The following is a 6,749-nucleotide window of genomic DNA, read 5'->3' on the forward strand; positions in this document are numbered from 1 at the left end:
CCCACCACTGCAGCTCCGCCATAGCCGACGCCTCCGCGACCTCGCCGTCGCCGACAGCCTCCCCGCGTCGGCCCCTGCCCCGCCGCCTCTACCTCAGTCCGGGCACGGGGTGCAGGACGACGACCGCGGCCGCCGGCCTCCCCAAGACCAACCGAGGCGCCCAGGAGGCCTCCCCGACGACCAATCGAGCCATCCCTTCGACGCCGCCGCCAACCCCAACCCTGACCCCAACCCCTCCGGTGACCGGCCGCGCCCGCCCAGGTACCTCTCCTCCTTCCTCCTTCCTCCCTCTCCTCCTTCCCCATGGAGAAAATGATATAGCTCCTCCTACAACATGTATAGATCAATCAGTTCAGTTCTAGTGCTGCTGGACTTTTGCACCATACAAAAATGTACTACTAGTTGAAAATCTTTACTTGGGAGAGCTTCATAAGTAGAAGGTTCCAAAGAATAAAAACCAGTACTAGCACACTAGCACAGTAGTACTGCCACCTCCCAGAGTGTTGAAAATCTTTATTTGAAAGCCTGCAAATGCATGTACACACAGGTAGGGAATGTAAGATGAAGCATGTACTTTACCAACTAATCTAATGGGCTGGCACAAAGTGAAAACCAAAACAATAGTTAATCAAGCAGAGGTAGATTAGATTAGATGGCAAAAAGCACAAATGTCCCTGCCTATCCATTTTTTTTCTCAAGTTGAGCTGGTAAGTTTTAGATGTTCAATGATGCTGTAGGAAAAAATTGGATGAAGAAAGATGTGTGTGGCTGCCTGAGAGAAGTATTTGCACAAACAAATTATAATTAATGTGTTGATGAAATTTTGGGTTTTCAAATTGGAACCAAAAACCAACCCATACCTTTAGACTCTTTTGGAATTTCCCGAACATTTTTTTGTTTGTTCCCTTTCACTATTTGGGGACTTTTGACTTCAGAATGAACCTTACTAAGATTCAATTAATACTAATTAACTGCATTTGATGTCACTATATTCTATGAATAACTTCAGTTATGATCTGTACTGGAAAACTTCAGTTAACACTCATTTTTCAGTTAACTCCTTACAGTTCAGATCATATTTTGATTGTCAATAATAGTGGACTTTTAAGGCTTTCTTAGAGGAAATACTAGTGGATTTTAGGCTTTTTTACATGCAATAATAGTGGAATTTTAGGCTTTTTTGGAGGAGTGTGTTTCATGCCGGCCTACAGTGATGAAATATTCAGAGGATTGTGCCTTAGGATTGTGCCAAAGCTACCCATTGTATCTATTTGCTTGTCCTTCAAATAGGGGCAAGACTGTTACAGAAAAATTACTTGCAAGCATATTGTGATTTACTTGCAAGCATATTGTGCCTTAGTTACAGAAAAATTACTTGCAAGCATATTGTGGTGACCCACACTCTGTTGGTTCACACTCATTGAGTTCGCTCGTGAAGGGCCGCTGCTGCTTGAGGCCCTTGAGAGGCCCTTCGTGTCGTGATGATTTTGCAGGTACCCCGAGAGGCCCTTGAGTTTGCCGGAATCCATATGTCGTATTTTCAGCAAAGGTCATGCTGAAATTTTCCGTGAATTTTAGCATGACTTTGCTAAAAATCGGACATATGGGGTACTTGCTACTAATGCATGGGCCGGGGTATCTTAGTACTTAATTAAGTAGGATCAACTGCCCCTTTATTCTTGCTATATTAAACCATAGGTGGCAATAGAGCCAAGTGATTAGTGCCAAGTGATTAGGCCCAACCTAGGGTGCCTCGGCATCGATAAACCCTAAATGATGAAAACTTAACTTGGCTGCCCTGGATGCCTCGGTGTCGATGAGAACCTAAATGATGTACGCTTAGGCTTTTAGGGTGCCTCGGCGTTGACAAACCCTAAATGATGAAAGCTTAGGCTTTTAGGGTGCCTGGTGTCGACAAACCCTAAATGATGAGACCATGATCTTGTTCCTTGACAATAACCAACTTTCTGACCAAACTTTTTTCCTATTTAGAGCGAAACATGGCCCACAACGATGAGGCCGGTGGTTCGGCCGGCAAGCAATTCTGGGAGCTGTCCCAGGATATGTCGTCATCATCATCGGACGAGGAAAGTCTCCCGGTGGAGTGCGACTGGTGCCACGACAATTGAGGTCTGTGCGACATGCCTCACCTGGACGATGATCGGCGCTTCAGCATTAAGCTCGAGGAGACCTTCGAAGTTGAAACGGTACACAACGACGACAAGTGTTATTTTCATAATTAAGCATGACTTCAACTATTTCAACATGTAATTTTCATCTTTTACAATTCAAGTATAGCTTATCCCATGCCATGCAAGACGCTATGTCTTGGAGAGGATGGATTTTGAAGACCATGAAATTTCTAAAACAAAGAAAATTCACCTAAGGACTCATCACGATGTGGACTTTGAAGTAAATCTATATAATTCTGAGAGCGTAACCCATTTTGGTTGCAAAAATTGGGAAGCATTTTGCAAGATGTATGGTTTTGATGAGGGTATGCTTATCACCATGGATCTTGGTAATCCTGACATCAACCAAGACAATATGGACACTTAGGTCCTTGTTGATACGCCTCCAGTTCTACCGCTATGTGAGTTTCTCAAACATAGTTATTAGCTAATTTATATTGTTTATTTCAAAATAGTCGACAGCTTATTTCCATTGATAGCTTATTTTTATTGTTCAAAGAATGTGCGGGAGATGGTAGACAAAACCCACTACACTGATGGCTCCGAATTAACAAATTATAAGGAGAAAAGTCATCTAGTCGGATTTTGTACAGACATTGAGAATTACACTATCCACAAACAAACTCCTCAACGTTATGGTAAGTACGTGCCACTAGTGCATGTGTTCAACTACGGTAACTACCATGGAGATACCCTGGTAAGATTTTTACTATTACGACATCCGTGCATCTTTTGCATACTTCTAAAACTAGTACATCATTGCTAACTATGAAGTTATTACTATGTTTTTCAACAGATAATCCCAGAGAATTGTGTGCCTCATATGATGTATCTGAAAGGTAGTGTTAATGTTTTGAACATACAGCCAGGTCGTCCTACAAATCTCAACTGTCCATACGAGATTTCTAAAAGAAGTGGAGACATGAAAATCAAAGGATGGAAAAAATGTATGGACAGTCGTAAGGAGCTTCTTGGAAGCAAAAGGAAGCGAAGCGCAAGAATTGGAGACATGATGTTCTCCATTCTCCATAATGGAGAGTCAGGGTCTATATTGTTTTATGCTATTTTAGCTTAAATAGGGTATTTAGGTCCTGCCTAATACTGATGATCATGTGCTAAGAACAATTAAGTAGGGTTGGTTTGAAGACTATCAAGATGATGATCGTATGACTTGTTATGAATAACGAGTAGAAGTTGTATGATGATGATTAGTAGGACTTGTTAGGATTAGTATTACTTCCAACAAACTCGATACTCGCGGTCTTGAGACTTGTAATGTTTTATCTTTGTTTGGTCTTTTGAATTCGGAGACTAATATGATGAATTGTATCCGGAGACTAATCTTCTATTGTATTCAATGAATCTGATGTTGCTGTGTGCTGCTGTCTATATTCTGTCTAATAATATATTTTATATTCTGTCTAATAATATATTTTGTAACCTGCGCAAAAATTAGAAAAGGAAAAAAAACCAAATATTCATACTAATGGCGCATCACCACCAGGTGCGCCATTAGTATGCCAAAGGATACTAATGGCGCATCAACAGAGAATGCGCCATTAGTATGACAAAGCCATGCTTACGTATGGCCCCCCCGGGAGGCACACTAATGGCGCATGCTGTTACATACTAATGGCGCACTAGTTGGTGCGCCGTTAGTATACCAGATACTAATGGCGCACCTGTGGTGCGCCATTAGTAAGATATACTAGTGGCATTCTACTAATGGCGCACTGGTAATGCGCCATTAGTAGGCACTGGTAATGTTTACCCAGGTTCGGGCCCTCTTGATGGAGGTAATACCCTACGTCCTGCTTGATTGTTATTGATGATATGAGTATTACAAGAGTTGATCTACCACAAGATCATAGAGGCTAAACCCTAGAAGCTAGCCTATGATATGATTGTCTGTTGTCCTATGGACTAAACCCTTCGGTTTATATAGACACCGGAGGGGCTAGGGTTACACAGAGTCGGTTACAAGGGAGGAGATCTACATATCCGTATTGCCAAGCTTGCCTACACCAAGGAAAGTCCCATCCGGACACGGGACGAAGTCTTCAATCTTGTATCTTCATAGTCCAACAGTCCGACCAAAGGATATAGTCCGGCTGTCCGGAGACCCCCTAATCCAGGACTCCCTCAGTAGCCCCTGAACCAGGCTTCAATGACGATGAGTCCGGCGCGCAGTTTTGTCTTCGGCATTGCAAGGCGGGTTCCTCCTCCACAGAAGATTTTGAACACAAGGATAGCGTCCGGCTCTGCAAAACAAGTTCCACATACCACCGTAGAGAGAATAATATTTCCATAGATCTAATTTGCTGATACATTTGACAGCATGACATCACGCCACCACACGGTCATTATTCGAACCGTTTTTCTCAACCAGCCACTGCACACATCGCGAGGTGGTTTCCTCAGCACGTCTTGTCGAAGTAGAGATCATGTCCCCTTATCACGGGATTCTCATCAATACGGATGCGGGTAACGCAACCGCGCCATCAATTACGGGGCTTGGGGAATAAGAGGTTTTACCAGGGGAGTGGGGAGGCGCATCGCCTCTTCCGCCCTTATAAAGGGATTAGGATTCATTCTTTTCACCCACACCTTCTTCCCAATTCATTCCATTCCGCTTAGGCTCCAGCGCCCAAGCGTTCACCTTCTCTACCCACAAAAGGTCTTCCAAAGATGTCCGGATCCGGAGCAGGAGGCAAATGGATGGCCTCTACCGTCCGAGAGAAGGATATCAAAAAGCTTCGGGAGGCCGGGTATCTGGTCAAGAAAATCAGCCACCGTCTCCCGACAGCGAGACAGATTGTCCCTACTCCGGAACCCCACGAGAGGGTTGTATTCCTCCCGCACTTTGTCCGCGGGCTAGGGTTTCCCCTCCACCCGTTCGTCCGTGGCCTCATGTATTATTATGGGATCGATCTTCACGATCTGTCCCCTAACTCCTTCCTCAACATATCGGCATTCATTGTCGTGTGCGAGGCTTTTCTCCGTATTTCGCCGCACTTCAGTTTATGGCTGAAGGTTTTTAATGTGAAGCCCAAGGTGGTGGGCGGAGAGCACGCCGAGTGCGGGGGCGCTATTCTGTCAAGGAGTGGCAACAGCAGTGGTTTTACATCACTGAGCCATGCGGCAAGGAATGGGCCGCCTCTCTCGAGTTTCGATCTGGCACCCCTCTGCGGCTTACATCCTGGGTCAAGAAAGGCCTGGACTGGTCCTCATCCAACAAACAGTCGGTGCTTCAGACGCGCGTTAAAGATATGGGAGATAAGAACATTGAACTTGTCAACGTAGTCGAGGTGATGTTAGTCCGCCGGATACTGCCTTGTCAACACCGGACTTGCAATCTATGGGATTTCGATCCGGCCAAGCACCAAACTTTGTGAAGGTTCTGAAGGAAATATGCCCTAGAGGCAATAATAAAGTTATTATTTATTTCCTTATATCATGATAAAAGTTTATTATTCATGCTAGAATTGTATTAACCGGAAACATAATACATGTGTGAATACATAGACAAACAGAGTGTCACTAGTATGCCTCTACTTGACTAGCTCGTTAATCAAAGATGGTTATGTTTCCTAACCATGGACAAAGAGTTGTTATTTGATTAACGGGATCACATCATTAGTTGAATGATCTGATTGACATGACCCATTCCATTAGCTTAGCACCCGATCGTTTAGTATGTTGCTATTGCTTTCTTCATGACTTATACATGTTCCTATGACTATGAGATTATGCAACTCCCGTTTGCCAGAGGAACACTTTGTGTGCTACCAAACGTCACAACGTAACTGGGTGATTATAAAGGAGCTCTACAGGTGTCTCCAAAGGTACATGTTGGGTTGGCGTATTTCGAGATTAGGATTTGTCACTCCGATTGTCGGAGACGTATCTCTAGGCCCTCTTGGTAATGCACATCACTTAAGCCTTGCAAGCATTGCAACTAATGAGTTAGTTGCGGGATGATGTATTACAGAACGAGTAAAGAGACTTGCCGGTAACGAGATTGAACTAGGTATAGGATACCGACGATCGAATCTCGGGCAAGTAACATACCGATGACAAAGGGAACAACGTATGTTGTTATGTGGTCTGACCGATAAAAGATCTTCGTAGAATATGGAGGAACCAATATGGGCATCCAGGTCACACTATTGGTTATTGACCGGAGACGTGTCTCAGTCATGTCTACATTGTTCTCGAACCCATAGGGTCCGCACGCTTAAGGTTTCGATGACAGTTATATTATGAGTTTATGCATTTTGATGTACCGAAGGTTGTTCGGAGTCCCGGATGTGATCACGGACATGGCGAGGAGTCTCGAAATGGTCGAGACATAAAGATTGATATATTGGAAGCCTATGTTTGGATATCAGAAGTGTTCCGGGTGAAATCGGGATTTTACCGGATTACCGGGAGGTTACCGGAACCCCCCGGGAGGTATATGGGCCTTTGTGGGCCTTAGTGGAAGAGAGGAGAGGTGGACAGAGATGGGCCACACGCCCCTCCCCCCTTGGTCCGAATAGGACAAGGAGAGAGGGC

Source organism: Triticum dicoccoides, chromosome 3A (genome assembly GCF_002162155.2).
Source record: "Triticum dicoccoides isolate Atlit2015 ecotype Zavitan chromosome 3A, WEW_v2.0, whole genome shotgun sequence".
Taxonomy (NCBI): Eukaryota; Viridiplantae; Streptophyta; class Magnoliopsida; order Poales; family Poaceae; genus Triticum; species Triticum dicoccoides.